This window comes from Benincasa hispida, chromosome 12 (assembly GCF_027475165.1).
Source record: "Benincasa hispida cultivar pf3 chromosome 12, pf3_genome.v1.1, whole genome shotgun sequence".
Taxonomy (NCBI): domain Eukaryota; kingdom Viridiplantae; phylum Streptophyta; class Magnoliopsida; order Cucurbitales; family Cucurbitaceae; genus Benincasa; species Benincasa hispida.
In genome coordinates, this window is record NC_143489.1 from 48,115,048 (window position 1) to 48,134,409 (window position 19,362).

Sequence of the window (19,362 nt, forward strand, 5' to 3'; positions counted from 1 at the left end):
TGTCAAAAGTATGATGTCACACCCCCTCCCTAGCCTTAGCCCCCAAGACTTGGAAAGGAGCATGAGGATATACCAGTAGTATTCCAAAACAACATTTTAATTTAACATTTCTCCCTTATCTATTAAAGATTTTAACATGTTTACAATAATCTATCTAACTTTCATACATAGAGTTCAATTTCCTATATTCTTTTATCACATGATCCGAGCCATGCCCTGAGAATTTACCAAGTCCTAGTGTTTTGGTGGTTTGTAGACTCCTTCCTAAACGCTTCGCTTTGCCACCGGGGGGGAGAGGAGGGGGATATAAGAAAACATTTGGAAGAGTGTGAGCTACTAAGCCCAGTGAGTGGTGCTTTTAAAATAATAATCACTTTGCAAAACATATTTTTGGGAAATCAATCACATAATCACAATTCCAGTACAATTTATGCATGGTCATGTGTACATTCATTCAATCATCATCCTCCAGTTCCATGCTATACTTGGCAGTTTATATCATGGACATATTATCAATCATAACAACTTTTTATGGAAACTTTCCTATAACCCACTTTTTCCGCCAATGTGCATATCGACAATTCGTTTCCCGCTAGTCATGCTTAGGTTACTTGACTATGTTTTCCATCGGTCGTCACCGACTATTATTTCCTGCTGACCAAGGCCGACTATGTTTTCCCGCCAAGTACCTTTTTTAAGCATGCTAACTTATGTAGTCCGGGTATAATCTCAGTTTCCATAGAAATTTCACAAACAATATCATGGTAAACAACATAACATCATAAGCATGCATTTTGCACTTACATATGCATTTATCCACATATCAACGCATAAAACTAAGTAAACACTCACCGCAAGCAAGTTTTTCCACTAAAATCACCTTGAGAATATTTTCCTGAGAATTCCTCCATATCAATTAAAATTCCCCAATTAATACTTGTTATATCAATAGATAATGTCAAAATAGCCAAAATACCATTATATATTGAAAATACCAGCCTACTCTACTCCAATTTAGGCAAAATCCTAAAATTAGCAGGTTATTTGGACTGTGGTAGGCATATGGGCATTTGGATGTAGGCAGGGTGGGCGTACTATGCCGCACAGAGGGCTGATGCGTTGGGCATGCACAATGTCCTGTTGCGCTGGGCGTGATGCGTCGTACGATGGAGCAGCTGTGCTGGGCTAGCGCGCGGGATGCGTCGAGCGAGGCACGCGGACGGACGCAGCGCTGCAAGGCATGCGCGCAGGGTGTGGGTTGGCTGTGCATCCAGGCTGTCTCAATACCTCATCAATGCAACCTTTGTTTCTTTTGATCTTCAATTAACTTGGCAGCCTAAGAACTCAAATGTAACACTCTAAATATGCTCTCAACACAAGTTTTTTTGATGATGGTATTAATAAATCCCTTTTGTGCAACCCCTCTATTTATAGCCATTCCAAACTCACCTCTTTGTGACAACCCAACTCCTATTTGTCTCACTTTGGAGCTGCCAATACTTAGCCTACCCAGCCTAGCCTTGAGTTGTTCTCATCTTAGCTTGCCAGCCAAAATTCCCTTTTTTGCATGAAATCTCCTTCACCCACCTCCTGCTTAGTGTGATAAGACTTTCGTTGCATGAAATCTCCCTTGTCCACCTCCTGCTAGAACTTTGTGTGATCCTCCTTTTTCTACCTAAATTACTTAAATACTTAAACATATTTCTCTACTTAAATTGTTTAAGACTTATGCTCTATAACTATTGGCATCTTTCCTTAGAGTTTTTCCACCAATTAGCCTTACCTTTTGTCCTTAACGCATAGCAACTCACCCTTCCTTCATCAAAGTCCCATTTAGCCATCGCATGAGTCGGCCATCACCAACGCATAGGGTGGCCGCGCACCCTCGATGCATGGCTTGCTAGGTATGCTTGCTCGGCCTACTAAGCATGGATGCACGGTGTTGACCATCGACGCATAGGTGTGCTGCCTAGGCGCTTGCGCGCTTGGCCGTATAGGCACGTTCGGTCGCATAGGCGCGCTCGGTCGCGTGGGTGTGTCTCGCCGCATGGTGTGCACTTGGCATAAGGCATCGACGCATGGCTGCTCGGCAGACTTGGTAGCGCTCGACGCATAGGATGGGCGTCCGACTTGCCCGTTCGATGCATAGGTAGGGGGCATACATGTTCGACGCATGGGCTGCGCGCTTGGCCTCGACGCATGGCCTGTGCGCTTGGCCTCGACGCATGGCCTGCGCTCCTAGCATGCTCACTCGACGCATGCCTCCAACGCATACCGTGCTTGTGTCCGCATGCCCTTGCATTTGTTGTATGCAAGCCCTTGGCCATTTTTCAAGTCTTCTTCCTTCCATCCTCCTCGCACTCTTGTGTTCAACATATTTAAGCCTCTCATATGCGTTTGGTCTTTTGGTCACCTTTTTGGATAATTTAGTATTAATGTTTTTCACTCTTTGTCCCAATATCCTTACTTAGGATTTTTCTTCTCTATTTAACCTTCCACTTTAGATTTAGTGTTAGGGTCTTACATATGAATCTTTAAAATTTGTATCTCTCCATTTTTAAGTAATACCTATGTAGAACCTATTGAATCACAAATTTAGCTGCAAATCTTCTCCAAATCTTCTTGTGAACCACCTCAAGATCTTCCCTACTATTCTCTTGGAGCTTTAGATTGAGTTGCAGGACTCAAAATAAGCTTGAATGAAGGGAATTTGAAGAAGAACACACTAATGCACCACTTGAAGAACACTTTCTTCAACTCGAATTTTTCAACAAAAGCTCAACTAATGCATGCTTGAATTCCACTTCAATCTTCTCTATATATTATAGGACTATCATGCAAAGGAGAAGCCTGCATGAGATGCAGTTCATGCTTGGAGTATTGAAGCTAGAGTCGAGTGGGTTTGGTGTGAGCTACTTGAAGGTGAGTGGAGAAATCCAACTTTTCTCTTTTTTCTCTTTTTCGATTTTTTCAAATTTGATTTCTAAAATCAATTTGATTTTCAAAACTAAAAATTTTATTAATTTTACAAAATTAATTTCATAAATTAATTTTTCAATAAAAATAATAATAAATAATTAATTAAACAATTTAATTAATTCCAATTAATTCAATATCAAACGTTAAATTAATTTTACATAAAATCCACCTTCATGAATTTAATATTTAAATCATATTTAAATATTAATTAATTCTCTAATTGCGTTTAATTCAAAACTTAAACACACAATTATATCTCATATAATTACTAATTCCCTTAATTCTAATTTGAACATTTCAAATTAACTTATCACGCTGTTCTAAAGCTAATCCATTTACGAGCACAGAGGTATCTTGTGGACTACAAAGCATGGACTCCAACGATCCGAGATTAATTGACTAAACTTCTTACACCGAATTAACTCCAATTCGTTAACTAATGGGTCACTCCACTAAAGCCCATAGTTGCACTCTCTTCACTGTAGACATATTATGTCCATTCAATATAACCATGATTAGTAAGTTAACCCTTCACAAGTTATTCGTGATAATGGCTGGGTCAAATGTCCGTTTTACCCCCGAGATTACCTCTTGTTCTTTAAGTCCCACTGATCCTCTAATGAACAATTGGTTTATGATCCGATCAACAAACTGAGTCCCTCTCACGCCAATGAGAGGGTGGGACCCCTTGTTCAAGACCCAGAGTCAGCACTTAAGGGAAGAATCTCTCTTATGTGAATTCAACCATTGAACCATTGCATGTACTTAAAGGACCAATTACAAGAAGTAAGGCAAATAAGATTCAAGAGGAATTCACACTACATTTTCAAAAACTAGCAAATTCAAAGAACCGAAAAATTATTTTGAGAATTTTTTTTTTATATAATATTACTTCAATGAGTCAAGAAGAGAATGGCATGAAGATGGCATGGGAAAAGTCCTATATTTTGGAAGATGACACGGTTGTCAAAAAAAGTGTGTAAATTTTGTGAAGAAAATGCTGTCAAGTATGCACTGCATGGGGAAATATGATGTCAAACCTTGTCAAACATGCATATCTACTTTGCCGCCTTCTAGAAGAGATATTTAAGGCAATTTGAAGCTTTCTACGTTCCTAGTTTATCATTTAGACTTATAATTTAGTATGCAATTAAGTTTCAAGTTTCTAGATGTTATTTTCTACAATTTATAAATAATTGTATTTAAATGACTTTTGAATTTCTTGGTCTATCCACGACCATTTGGCCTATAAAATGGCTTGTAATGTTCTTCAAAACTCAGATTATCCATAGTAAAAAAGCTTGTACTTATTCAACCCTTTGATGTTGTCTTTACTTTCAAATATTGCTTTAGATTTGATGTTTAAATTAATTCATTGGATTAGTCTTTATTAGGCTAATTCTGTTGTCTTAGGATCTAAGAGTGACCAGAATAAGTCACCCAACCTTACTTATATACTATAGATCATTTTGACTATTTGCTTGAACCTGATCCACTTTTATGTCTCTACATAAAGTTCAAGTACTCATGTAATAGTCATGAATCTTTTAATTTATTGGATTTATTTCTAAAACGAAAATAAGCAATACATATATTCAATAACAACTATTGAATTTTCATAAATAAGTTTTATTGTTTACAAACCACGAGTTTTAAGACATAAAACCCAACACCCAATGCCTTTTGCCATGGTTGGACATATGTCTGCTCACAAGGCTAGCTAAGTAGGATAGATCAGGTCTTGTTGAGACCATGAGGTATATCAATAGGATGCTTGATTAATGCTTAGGGTAGATGAGCCTCTGTCTCTCATATTGTCAATGCCTCGGATTTTCCTTTATTCACCTAAGTCTTTCATGTCAAATTCTTTGCTCAAAAGGCCTCCATGCAAGGAGCATATCATCAGCATATAAAAGTAAGTAGCCATTTCCTTTATAGGTGGTAGAGTTTATATATGCATACATGTCATGAAAGCTCCTTTGAAACCCCGGGCTAGCAACATAGTCATTAAATCTTCTATACCAGCATCTAGGGACTGTTTAAATCCATAGATTGACTTGTTCAAGAGGCAATACAAGTCTTATTTTCCCTTAACTTCATAATCTTGAGGTTGTTGCATATAGATTGTTTCTTCTAGATACCCATGTTGGAATGTTGTTTTTACATCTAGTTGATCCAATTTAAGATCACGTTGGGCTACCAAAGATAGAAGAAGTTTGATTATAGTGTGTTTTACAATAGGAGAGAAGATTTCAGTATAGTCAATATCTCTGAGTAAAACCCTTAGCAAATATCTTGCCTTATATCTAGGCTTCTAATCTTTAGTGATACCCTCTTTTAGTTTGAAGATCCACTTTGATTGAATTAGTTTGCATCCTTTAGTAAGAGAAGTAAGAGACCAAGTGTCATTAACCTTTAAAGAGTCAATTTCCTCATTCATAGCCTCAATCCACAATCTGGCATCAAAACCACCCAAAGTTTCTTCAAAAGTGGTTGGTTATTGATCATTAGGAGCCACAGTGGCATTCAACACAAGATTCATGTAGTTTGTGTCTGCATATCTGGCTGGAGGAACTATATTCTTCTTTTTCTGTCCCTTGCTAGAGAGTATTGACTTAGATTAGGAGGACATTCAACACCCTCTACATGAACACTTGATGCTTCCTCTATCTCTTCTATGTTAGAGTTAGGATCTTGTTCTGTAACATTCTCCACCTCAAAATTAGTGGTATAAGTTGTTGTTTCTTCTTTAGGACTTTTCTAGGTATAAGTTGATGTTTCCTCTATCTCATTTTCTCTAAAGGTAACATCCCTACTGATTATAAATCTTTTCTCAGTGGGATGCCAAAGTTTGAGCCCCTTCACACCTTCCACAAAACTAACAAACATAAACATAGTAGCTCTAACTTTAAGTTTCCCTTGATTATGATGAGCATACCCAACACAACGAAACATCTTAAGGTCATTTAGATTGGGAGGGTGTTTGGTCCACTTTTCTTCAATTTTAAGATATTTAGGGAGGTGTGAGGACTTCTATTTAGTGTACACTAAATAGGTAGTTGCTTCAGCCCAAAACTTCTCTTCTAGGATGACATCTGACAAAAGAAACCTTACTCTTTCCATGATAATTCTATTTAGCCTCTCAGCTACCTCATTCTGTTGAGGGGTTTGCTTCATTGTACTGTGTCTTGTTATTCCATTTTCTTTATAGAAAAGGTTTAAACTCCTCACCATAGAACTCCAGACCATTATCAGTTTTAGGGTATTTGATTTCCTTTGTTGCCTATTTTTCTATCATTGATTTCCATTCTTTAAATTTTCCAAAAACCTAATCCTTTGTTTTTAGAAAATACAACCAGCTTTTTCTTGAAAAATCATATGTAAAGGATGTATATACCTTGACCACTTAGGCTTGGAATTGAGGTTATCCCCCATAAATCTGTATGGATGTAGTCTAGCATGCCCTTTGTTGTATGCTATGCTTTGATGAATGAATGTCTTTTAACTTTTTCCAACACACGGTGTTTACATAAAGACATTTTATTACTGATCTCCTTGGGCAAAATTCCTTGTTTGGATAGGGCATTAAGGCCTTTGGAGCTAATGTGAGACAATCTGTTGTGCCATAGGTCTGCCTCTGTTAAATCTGAGGTGATAACAACATTAGCTTCTAAGTGTCTTTATATTTTCTTCAAGTGTCTTTCAGATCTGATCAATATTATCCTTTTCAGGAAAATCGAAGCCTATTAGCTCGAGGTACTTATGGAGCTTTAACTTCGACACAGGTTTTGTGAGCATGTCTACATGATTGTCAAAAGTATGATCTTTTAAAATTTGTATCTTTCCATTTTCAATTTTGTCTCTGATGAAGTGATATTTAACATCAATGTGCTTGGTTCTACTATGATATTTTGGACTTTTCGAGAGGTGAATGGTGCTCTTATTTTCACAGTAGATATCAACTACTATTTGATTTAATATGAGATCATTCACCAATCCTTTTAGCCATAAACCTTCTTTGATTGCCTCTGTAAAAGCAATACATTATGCCTCTATTGTTGATAAAGTCACTATTGATTGTAGGGTGGCATTCCAACTAATTATATTTCCCTTAGTAGGAATATATAACCCAATAAGGATCTTCTTTTGTCATTTTCCTAAGCAAAGTTCTTAGTCAACATTCCCAAACTAGGTTAAATTCAGATTCCTCTGACCTTTGATAGGTTATTCTAGCATCCTTTGACCATGTTAGATATCTTAGTATGCACTTAGTGGCTTCCCAATGAAGGAGTATATCAGCATGCAGCGGAAGCAACAAGGATCAATAAGCATTCTAATTCACTAATTTTGGCTTTAAATAAAGCATGCTCATATAATAATAAGATGGTTTCAAGTAATACCTTTGTAGAACCTATTGAATCACGAATTCAGCTGCAAATTTTCTCCAAATCTCCTATGAACCACCTCAAGATCTTCCCTACTATTCTCTTGGAGCTTTAGATTTAGTTGTGAGACTCAAAATAAGCTTGAATGAAAGGAATTTGGAGAAGAACACACTGCATCCACTTGAAGAAAACCTTCTTCAACTCGAATTTTTTTAGCAAAAACTCAATGGATGCATGCTTGAGTTCTACTTCAATCTTCTTATATCGCAAGACATCATGCAAAGGAGAAAACTGATCGAACCAACTGATCTCGCTGGATCTCGCTCACTGAACTGATTCAATCTTACTGTTGGCTCATCGACTTGCTTGAATCTTGCTAAAACTCGATCTCTCGTTGAAAACCGGCTCAATAATCTCGCTCAAACTTGATCTTTCACTCCTTGCTCGAAATCTCGCTCGAAGTTGATCAAGATCTCGCTCGAACTCGATCTCTCCCTCGAAATTCCATTAGAATCTCGCTCGAACTAGAAATCTTGCTCAAAATCTCGCTTGAAAATTCCATCAGAATCTCGCTGGAAATGAAATCTCGAATGAAACTTTGTCAAATCTCACTGCTCGATCATGGAATCTCGCTGGAAATATAAAAAATAAAATTAAAAGAAACTAAAACAATCTCGCCCAATAACATTAGAAAAACAATAATTACCAAACAATAGTAGGACACGAATTAAAATGTCTAAAAGAAATTTAATATATAATAATCTACTAAAAAAGAAAAGAGCTAGATAAGTGTAACAAAAATAAAATAAAATAAAAAGTAAAACTAGAAGATCACTCACATAAAAAAAGAAAAAAGAAAAAAGAAAAAAAGGAGGAAAAAGAAAAAAAGAAAAAAAGCAATACATAATTTTTCAAAAGAGGTAAAGGAAAATTTTCCTGAAAAGCAAGGTGCAAATGTTTACTACAAGACAACAAGCATAAATATAAAGATGACCAAATCTAACCTTCATTAACCACCCTAAATTTCAACCACATACATAATAATAATCTTCATATGAAAATAAAATTAGAAAAACAGAAGGTACACATTATAGCTAAAAAAATAAAAAAACAATAAGGTAGGGATAAGATGAAATAGAAAATTTGATTCTCGATCAATTAATTTTTCTTACACCACCTCAAATTTACTGAATATAAGAGAGATAAAGGGCAATTACATTCTTAAAGAGACAACAATATAGAAGTAGAAGAATTACTGCTCAATAATATTTGAAATAAATAATGTAATAGAGAATTTACCTTAAGAGCACTAAAGTTATCTAACAAATTGAAATAACATATAAATTTTTAAGAGAAAAAAGTTTGAAATGTTTGACTACTTCTTTTATGAATTTTTTTAAAAAAAAAAATTAAAGAGAAAAAAAAAATTGAGAAATTATTTTTGAATGAGGTTTTGAAACAAAATTTAAAGTAAAAAAATTGGAAAATGTTTTTGAAAGAGAGTTTTCGATAAAAAAAAAAAAAAGGAACAACAAAGTTTGAGAAAATATTTTGAAAAACAAAACCAGATTTGAAGTGGAAAAGATTAAGAATTTTTTTTTGGAATGGAGTTTTGCTGAAACAAAAATTGAAAAGAAAAGTTTGCGAAAATGTTTAAAAAGAGAGTTTTTCGAAGAAGAGAGTTTTTGAAAAAGAAAAAGGTTCGGGAAAATATTTGAAAACAAAAAATGTTTTGGAAAGAGTTTTTGCAAAAGGATTTAGGAAAATATTTTTGAAAGAGATTGAATGTTTTATGCAATGAATTTTTGCAAAAATAATAATAATAATAATAATAATAAAGAAAAAATAATGATGAGATAGGGGTTTTGAAAGAAAACTTAAAAGTGGAAATAGTTTTGAAAGAGAGATTTTTTTCAAAAGAAAAATTAAATTGAAAAAACGAATTGAGAATATATTGTGAAAAAAAATAGTTTGCAGCAAATATTTCAGAAATAGTTTAAAACCCAATAAATAAATAAATAAAAGCTTCGAGAAAATATTTTGAGTAGAGTTTTTGAAAGATAACGCTCTTGAAAAAAAGGAAGAAAACAGTGTGAGAATATGATGAGAGTTTTTTTTAAGGAGAAAGATTTTGCAAACAAAAAAAAAGGTACAAAAAATTTTTTGAAAAAGTATTTTGAGAAGTTTTATGAAAATGAATTTTTGCAAAAAAACAAAATTGAATCTAAAATGCTTTGAGAAAATGTTTATATGAAAGAGGGGTTTGAATGAGCAACAACAACAGCTTTATAGAGTACTACTCCAGATATGGGGAAGTGATGATTAGTCTTATCTCCATATAGTGCATTCTGAACAAAAAGCCAACTGATACTCTTGCATATGCAAAAGGGCGAGCGGTCACTTACAACAAAAATATGAAGAAAGCAAACTAACTAAACTAATACAATACCTGACATGAAAGCATAATAAAAAGGGGTTGGATCGGTCATGTAGCCATGGCCAACAGGCCCTGGACAAGATGACCGTGACACTCCCCCACTTAATTGGTTGACGTCCCTGTCAACTGACCCTGCTCGAACTCGGCGATTGCTGGAACTGCATTCTTCAAGTCTTCCACGCGCTCCTAACTGATTTCTTCGTCAAGGAGGTCCTTCCACTTCACTAAGAACTCTTCAGTTCTCGTCTCGGTCTTCCGATACGGTGAGTACATCTATCCATAATTTGTGTAACTTCCCTTTCAGCTGAATTCTTCATCGTGACAGGTGGGCGCATCAATATATTCCGTTGCTCATCATCGGGATCGGGGTGATAGGGCTTCAGGATACTCACATGGATGACAGGGTGGATCTTCATCCATGAGGGTAGCTGAACCCTATACAAGATTTTCCCGACCTTCTCAATCACTTCCACTGGCCCTTCTTATTTTCGTACTAGACGTTGGTCTCTCTGGCCTCAGAAACGGAACTGTTCTGGTCGCAGCTTGATTAGTACTTTAGCTTGAAACTCGAGGGGCCTCCGCTTCTTATCAGCTCACTTCGTCATTTTTTACGCTCTTTCTAGACAGGTGCGAGCTATTTCAGAGGTTTGGCTCCACTCCTTGGTGAAATTGTGTGCCTGAGGGCTTTTGCCCGCATAGGGATGGTCCACCAGATGTGGCATGAGTGGTTGTCTGCCGTACACTACCTCGAAGGGCGTCTTTCTAGTTGCGGAACTTTGTTGGCTGTTAAAGCTGAACTGAGCAATATCTAACAACTGGACCCAGTTCTTCTGTCTAGCATCGATAAAGTGACACAGATATTCCTCGAGCATGTTGTAAAGCGTTCCGTCTGGCCGTCTGTTTGGGAATGGTAGCTAGAGGAAATGTTCAGTGCTGATCCCAATATCTTTAACAATTCTGTCCAGAAGGTCCCAGTGAATCTCCCGTCCCGATCACTAACATTGCTCACGGGGACGCCCCATAATTTCACAATGTGCTTGAAGAACAGTTGGGTAGTCTTCACAGCTGTACACATCTTCGACGTTAGGATAAATGTGGCATATTTTGAGAACCGGTCAATGATAACAAGGATCGATTCAAACTCTTTAACCTTGGGCAAATGGGTGATGAAGTCGAGAGACACACTTTCCCATGGTCTAGAAGGGCACAGTAGGGGCTCCAAAAGACCCGTTAATTTCGCCCTTCGACCTTATCTTGTTGGTAGACAAGGCAAGTCTTGGTAAATTGCATGACGTTGTCTCGAAGGCTCGGCCAATAGTAACCTTGTTTTTGATGGAACACGAGACATACGCAGTGGAATAAGGATCTAATTACACTCTAATTGCTTTTAATTTAAAGAAAAAAAGCATGCAATTGAAGGAAAAAACAGTAAATTAAAGATTACTTTTGAAGCTCCCGAAAATCACTTTTCCTTGCTGAATCTCGACCTAAAATCTTTCAAACCACCACTAGATTTGATCTACTATTCTCTAGACTCAAAACCAAATTGTGGGACCCGGTTGATGAAGAAACCGGAGAGAAAAAGAGATGGAAAAGAAATGCTTTTTTGGGTTGGGTTTTGGGTTATGAATTTTCCTTAAAATAGTGTTTTTTTTTTTCAGCCCAAATTTGAAAAAATTTTTGGCAAATGGGTAAAATTTTTAATCCAAATTCGAATCCCATATTTATAGAAAAAGGCCATGCAAAAATTGCATGAAATCAATTCGTAAAAACCCAACACCTAGAATCCACTATCTAAGTGGGCTTAATGTCTCCACTATAAGCCAACACCTAACCCACTATTTTGTTAGTGAAATTATCCAACAAAAGTTTGGATTTTCCCACTAACTTTAGTCAAAGGGCAAAATAGTCATTTTGTCAAAGTCAAACTTTGACCAAAAAGTCAACATTTTGACTTTTTATGATTTTTTCGTGTTGACTAATTTTGACCTCCCGAGCATGAATCCGCATTTATTTTCTTGAAATTAAAATCATATTTGAATATAATGTTGGTCAAAGTTTGACTTTTCAAAGTCAAAAGTCAACTTTTTGACTTTTTACATCTTTGACCATTTCCATTATTTTCGAGCTTCCGAATATGAACGTATCCACATTCTTGATATTTAAATCATATTTAAATATTAAAGCTATATCTCTAAACTATAAAACCGACTACTATATCACATATACTTGTCGGTTTCTCTCTCTTCACCTAATTCAAACAATTCGAATTATTCTATCATACTGTTCTAAGTTTATTCCATATGAGCTAGTAGGGGAACCTAATGGACCTATAGATCATGGGCTCCAACGATCCGAGATTAGCTGGCTAAAACTCTTTTAGACGGAGCTAATCAACATTCGTTAACTAACGGGTCATTCCACTATAGTCTCGTAGTTGCACTCCTCTCACTATAGATATATTTGTGTCCATTTGATATAACCATGATTAGTAAGCTAATCCTTCATAGGTTGTTCTTAATCTCAGCTGGGTCATAAAACCGTTTTACCCCCAAGACTACATCTTCTTTTTTAAGTTCCATTGATCCTCTAATGAACAATTGGTTTAAGATCCAACCTATAAACCGAAACCCTCTCGAGCCAAGGAGAGGGTGGGGCCCCTTGTCCAAGATCTGGATATAGTATTAAAGGGAACAATCTATCTATTATCCCTATAATGGGTAGGAGTGAATTCCGTCTTGCACCCTATGTTCCCAGCTATCCACTTGATCTTACCCCGGAAATGGGAGGCTTATTGGGCCAGCGATAATGAGCTGCCCTAACCTATGCAGATCTAAGGATAATTCTGAGTGAACAGGATTTCATAGTTAGCTCAGGATTAAGATTAAGTTACCTAGGTCATCAATTAACAAAATAGTTAGTTTTATACATTAAACGACATTTAGAACGTAAAAAGTGACTATTTCCTGGTTTAGTCTTATGTAAACTCTTTATATAGAACGCCTCAACTTTCATGTCTCCACATGAACGATTCAGGATCACATCGTTTGTTCTAACTACAAAGTGGGGTGCATCTATAGTGTCCCCAGAATAAGGCGCTCAACCTTATTCATATACTATAGACCATTTTGGCTATATATTTGAACTCTATCCACATTTATGTCACTACATAAAGTTCAAACTACATTAAATAGCCTCATGACCTTAGTTTATTGCATTCAAGATTACAATTTCAATAACAACTTTATCAAAAAATAAAATAGAATATGTTTATTAATTTACAAACTACAAGTTTTAGGACATAAAATCCAACAAACTCCCACTTGGACTAAAACTCCTAGTGGAGTATCACAATATTGAATTTAAGTGAGAAACAATATGAGTACAATAAACATATGAATACAATAAACTAGGGCATATTCCCAAAAGTTCTCCCACTTGTCCTAGTTTACAAACTTCGTAGACCTAGACTCTGTAGGTGACCTTCAAACACTTTAGTCGTGAGGGTCTTTGTAAAAGGATCATCAATGTTTTGCTCAGAAGATGTTTAGAAAATAAGTTCAAAAAGGGGAATAATACCTTTTTAGTCCCCAAGGGGTTAATAACCCTTTTTAGTCCCCGTTTTTAGTCTTTAAATTTATGAGTCTTTAAATTTTGTTTCAATTTAATCCCTAAATTTCAAAATGTCTTTTCAATTTGGTCTAGGATTTCAAGATTTTACATTTTTAATCTCAAATTTCTATTCATTAATTAAAAACATAAAGTAGAATTTTAAAAACAATAAATAAAATAGTGAAACTTAATTAATTATAATCCTTTTAATAAAATTTATTAACATAAAGATAAAAGGTGAGTATTTAGTGAAAAATCGGTTTAAAAGTTTAAATCTTGAAACATAGGGATCAAATTAGAAAAGAACTCAAATGTCAAGGGTGAAATTGTAGCATTTTGAAACCTTAAATACTAAATTAAAACAAATCTCATAACTTAAGGATTAACATTTTGAAACCGTTGGACTAAATAAAAACTAGATCTAAAACCTAGGAACTAAAAAAGTTTTTTTTTTTCCTTGAAAAATGTTTATGTGTAATAAATTTTGCAAAAATAAAATTTAAAAGAAAAAAGTTTGAGAAAGAGAGTTATCTAAACAAATTTTGAAGTGAAGAGTTTTGAGTAAATGTTGGGGAAAAAGAGAGTTATTTATTATTATTTTTTTAATAAAAAGGTGAGCTGAAAAAAATAAAATATTTTGAGGAGTTTTTTTTTTTTTTTTTTGGGGGGGGGGGGGGTTGTTTAAACAAAATTTTAAGTGAAAAAAAGTTAAGAGAAAATGTTTTTGAAAAAGAGTTTTTTTAAAAAAAAAATAATTAAAGAAAAAGGAAGAAAAAAGTTTTGAATATTTATAGAAGTAAAAAGGAGAGAGATTGAAAAGATTTGAAGAAGGAAAAGTGAAGAGATCAAAGAAGTAGAAAAAAAGAGCATTTAAATTTGAGAAAAAACCCCAAATAAAATACCCAAAAAAAAAAGAATTCATGAGAGTTTTAGAGAATATAAGCCATTTGAAATGTTCTCATAGAAGCGAGCCCACTTTTACTCTCGTATATGGGTTGTGAGTCATCTGTAAATGTCATTTTTGTCAAAGTGATCAGATATGTCTATCATCGATAGACTCGACTTAGTAGTACAACAAAACAAGATTAAAAAAAAAGAAAGAAAGATAAAACTACTTTTTTTTTTATTTAGTACAATAGAGGTGGGGGATTCAAACCAAAGATCTACTACCGTATGTCATTTGAACTAGGCTCTACTATCATATGTCATTTGAACTAATATGTCATTTGAACTAGGCTAACTTCAACAAGATAAAGCTATTAAAAAAACATATATAAAAGGTATATCCAACCAAACAAGAAAACTAAAATAATATCACACATCAAAGAGACGTTAAAAACTTGAACAGTTCAACCACACCAAAAGAACAAAAAATACCAAAGAAATAAAATATAACAAAATCTAGTAGAAGTAATCATCAAGAAATATATATAAAACTAACACATCAATATACTAAATAATAATATATGACCAAATAAGATAATATAACAAAAGTGGAGTCAAAGAATGTCACATAATCAAACAACAAAAGAGAGAAAAGAGTGAGAAACATTTGAACAATCCATAGTCACTTAATAGAGAGGATGAAAAAATATTAAACCATAAATTCCACATTTGATCCCAAAGAAATAAAATAGGACCAAATGAGTTAAATAAAAAAATACAAAAATAATAAAACAGAGTATAAAAAAATGTCCACATAAAAGCATCCACTGTTAATACAAAAACTTCATTTGGTCCAAGATTTAATGTTTCAAAAAAAGACCAAATAAAGAAAAAGGAAAAATAATAATTAAAAAAAAAAGGAACACAAAGGCTGAAGCAAGCCTAACAAATCAATATAAGAATAATGAACCAAAGAAAATAATACACAAAAAAATGAAACTATAAAAATGTCATAAAATGGACAGAAGAAAAGAATAGAAGACAAAAAATATACATATAATTTCATAAGAATAATTCATGATATTTTGTCAAGAAGGTAATAAGAAACTAATATAAAAAGCAGAATGATCACTAAAAGGGAAAAATTATAATTATTTGATCAATCTATTCAAACAAACAAGTAATAGTAGAACTAAAATAATGTCCCATAAAAGAAACATATTATAAAAATATGATGTGTAACAATGCACAAATTAAAACTAAAAAGCAATATCAAATAATAATAGAACTAAGATATGATGTGCAACATTTAACTAAAGCAATATACCAAAGAAATATATTATAAAAATATTATGTGCTTGCACAAATTAACACTAACAAAGCAATATACCAACTATTACACACAAAGTAAAACAAAAATAGAAGAGAGAGTGAGGAATTAAATATTAGACCCAAAAAAGGATTTAACTAAGAGATTATATATAGTACTCCTAAAAAAATAATATGTAACATTATGCACAAAACTAACAAATCAATATAATAAATAATATAGTAGAACTAAGAAGAAAATAATATACAAAAGTAAAAGTTATAAATGAATATCACAATAGAAGAGAAAGAACGATAGCCAATTCATAGTTCAATAAACAGACAAATGTACCAAATAAGATATAACTAAAAAAATTGTTACATAAAAGAGAAAAAAGTACTTAAATACATAAGTGAAACTAAAGTGAAACAAACTACAAAAATACCATCCATAATTTATAAAGAGATTTCATAAAATTTTCTCTAAAATCTAAAGTGAAACTAAAGAATGTGACATAAAAGAGAAAATAGAAGGGAAAGGGGAAAATTTGGATTATAACAATCCATATAGAAAAAATATACCAAATAAATCCATAATAGAGAACCAAGCCCAATTAAACTAGAAGAATAAAAATGTCACACAACAGAGAGGGTGTTTTTGTTTGAATAATTAATTGTGCAAATACAACCATTGCGTAAAATAATATATATATATATATATATATATACCAAAAATAATAAAATAGAGAATAAAGAAAGTGAAAAATTGTGAACAAACCATATTACCAAACTAGAACCAAATACTTCAATTGAATCAAAAGAGGGAAGAGAAAGAGTGAAAAAAAAATAAATAAACTATCCATCATGCCAAACAAAATAAATAGATAAATTCTACCTTGTGTCCAAAAGAAATATATAATATTTCTTACCTAAAAAAATTCCAAATGTATAAAATAAAAATGTGCAAAGAATAATAAAATAAAAAAAATAATGTGAAACTATATGAAGATATTTGAAGAGTCTATGCACCAAATTATGGTAGAAAGCAAATAAAATAAAACTAAAAGAATGTGCCCATACAAAAAACCAACACAACATAGACTAAGGGTGAAAAAAAATAAATTTTATATTTGTCCAACACATAAGAATCTATTTCTAAAAATGACCAAATAAATAAAATAAAAACAGTACCAAAAATAAATAACAACACAAAAAATTAATACAAAAACTGAAGCTCAGATGGCACATAAAAAAGTTAGGAAAAAAAATCATCCATAGTGCAAAATGCAACTATGCCAAAAAAAATCTCCTAAAAATGACCAGATGGGTAAAATAAGGAAGTAATAAAAAATAAATACTAATATTAAAATGAATAGAAAACTAAAGCGAGAGACCATGACACAAAAAAAGTAAAAAAAATAATAAATTCAAATGGCAACTATGCCCCAACAAACAAATAAATGCTACATCCCAAAGATATATAATATAATCAAATAACTAAAAGAAGAAGGTACCAAAAATAATAAAACACACAAGAAAGTAATACATAATATATCAAGAGAGTTATAATAATGTGTAAAATGAAGCACAAAATTAATAAATCAATTAATAAATTTCAAAAAGTTAACTAATAAGGAGAAGAGAGAGTGATAAAAATTTGGACAATCCATAGTTAAAAAAAAATTCACAGAAAGAAAAAATAGTAAGACTTTTTGAACCCTTGTATAGTGCAAATACAATCCAAAATATCGGTAAAACTAAAAGAATGTCACATAAAAAGAGACCGTAGAAGAGGGAGGGGAAATTGGAACAATCTAGTGCAATAACATTAGAAAAACAATAATGTTGAAATAATAGTAGACAACGAGACAAAATAAAGCTAGAACTATAAAAACAAGCAAATAAAATATAGAAAAAAAAAGGAACTAATTAAAGAATGTCAGACACTAACAGAAGAAGAGAGAAATTCATCCATAGTAGAAACAATGTAACTAACAACCAAAAGAATGTCACAAAAAATAGAAACGGGAAAACAATTAAACCATCCGTGCAAAAAAGTATTAAAAAATTATATTTCTAGTCCCAAAGAAATTTAATTCAATATTCTACTTTAAAAGAGAAAAAAAATCTACCAAGAATAGCAATAAAGTGAAACTAGAACATCACTCATATAATTAACAATTCACAAATTAGAATAGTCCACATCTGAATCACATAAAATATAAAAGTGAAACTAGAAGAGAAAAATTATAATTAGAAAACAATATAAAAAGCAACTAATGATGGACATTAGAAGAGAAAAATAATAATTATTTGAACAATCTATAGTTCAAACAATATACCAGATAATAGTAGAACAATAAAGTCCCATAAAAGAAACATATTATAAAAATATGAAGTGCAACAATGTACAAATTAAAACTAACAAAGCAATATATCAAATAATAATATAACTAAGATATGATGTGTTGCACTATGCACAAATTAAAACTAAAGCAATATACCAAAGAAATATATCATAAAAATATGATGTGCAACATTATGCACAAATTTAACTAGAGAAAAAAATATACAAATGTAAAACTTATAAATGAATCAATAGAAGAGAAAGAATGATAGCTCCATTGATCATAGTTCAATAAACAATTAATTATTAGAACTAAAAAAGATAAAACTAAGAGAAATAATACAAAGTAAACTAAAATAGAAAAGAGAGTGACGATTCAATAAACAATTAATTATTATGCCAGATTCTCTCAAGTCTTAAGCTCAAAACTCCTCGCCGTTGAATCTGGGGATCCAAAACTCCACCGTGACCCCTAATTCAGGCAACCTCCAATCGAGCATGATTTTTTTTTGTTGACTCTGAACTAATTTCAGCAACAATCGGAGTTCCACAACAAAATAAACAGTATTAAGTTCGAGTAACCCGTGATTTTATCAGATTTCAACTGATTAGTAGAGAAAAAATCCCATCGAACTTAGCTATATAAATACTGGCAGAACGCATGCTCTTCTTCATCTTGTAGTGTGATTTCCTTCATTCTTACATCCTTTCCATCCTTTGTCAATCAGACTTGGATTGCAATAGAAAGCTGTAAGTGAGGAGAAGGGAGAAAGAAGGAAAGATGGGGAATTAGGGCTTCCCTTTTCTTTTTTTTTTTTTTTGCTCTTTTTTTATTATTATTATTATTATTATTATTATTATTATTATTTTACTAACTTTCCCCCCTACTATTTTTTTGTAGGAGTTACGGTGCAACTAAAGGAGTACAACAAAACATGTTTTTTTTTTTTAATCTCATCGACCCGTCTTTGGTGCGCTTATGTATCATGATCGTCATGGAAGGGGCCCCGCAAAGGCTTACAACTCTCCCATTCGATCACCCTAGGTGGATCCTGAAAAGGTCTACTTTGTAGCACCGTTCGTACATTCTGATCGTCACGGGAGAGGCCCCGCAAAGGCTTACAACTCTCCCATTCGATCACCCTAGGTGGACCCGAAAAGATCTGTAGCACCGTTCGTACATCCTGATCGTCATGGGAGGGGCCCCGCAAAGGCTTACAACTCTCCCATTCGATCACCCTAGGGAGGATCTCGGAAAGGTCTACCTTGTAGCGCCGCTCGTGTATCCTGATCATCATGGGAAGAGGCCCCGCAAAGGCATACAACTCTCCCATTCGATTACCCTAGGGAGGATCCTCGAAAGGTTTGCCTTGTTATGTTACTCCTTGATCAAAATTTGAAGATAAGGG

At 33.4% G+C, this 19,362-nt stretch overlaps 1 long non-coding RNA gene across 2 annotated transcripts in view; it reads right to left on the reverse strand.

Annotated features, from left to right (window-relative positions):
• Positions 1–7,316: 7,316 nt before the first annotated feature.
• Positions 7,317–19,362, reverse strand: part of LOC150032035 (uncharacterized) — a 170,057-nt gene continuing 158,011 nt past the window's right edge. For both annotated transcript variants that reach the window (XR_016525477.1, XR_016525478.1), the window contains one exon: positions 7,317–7,996. This is a non-coding gene — a long non-coding RNA (uncharacterized LOC150032035). The remainder of the gene's footprint in view (positions 7,997–19,362) is intronic.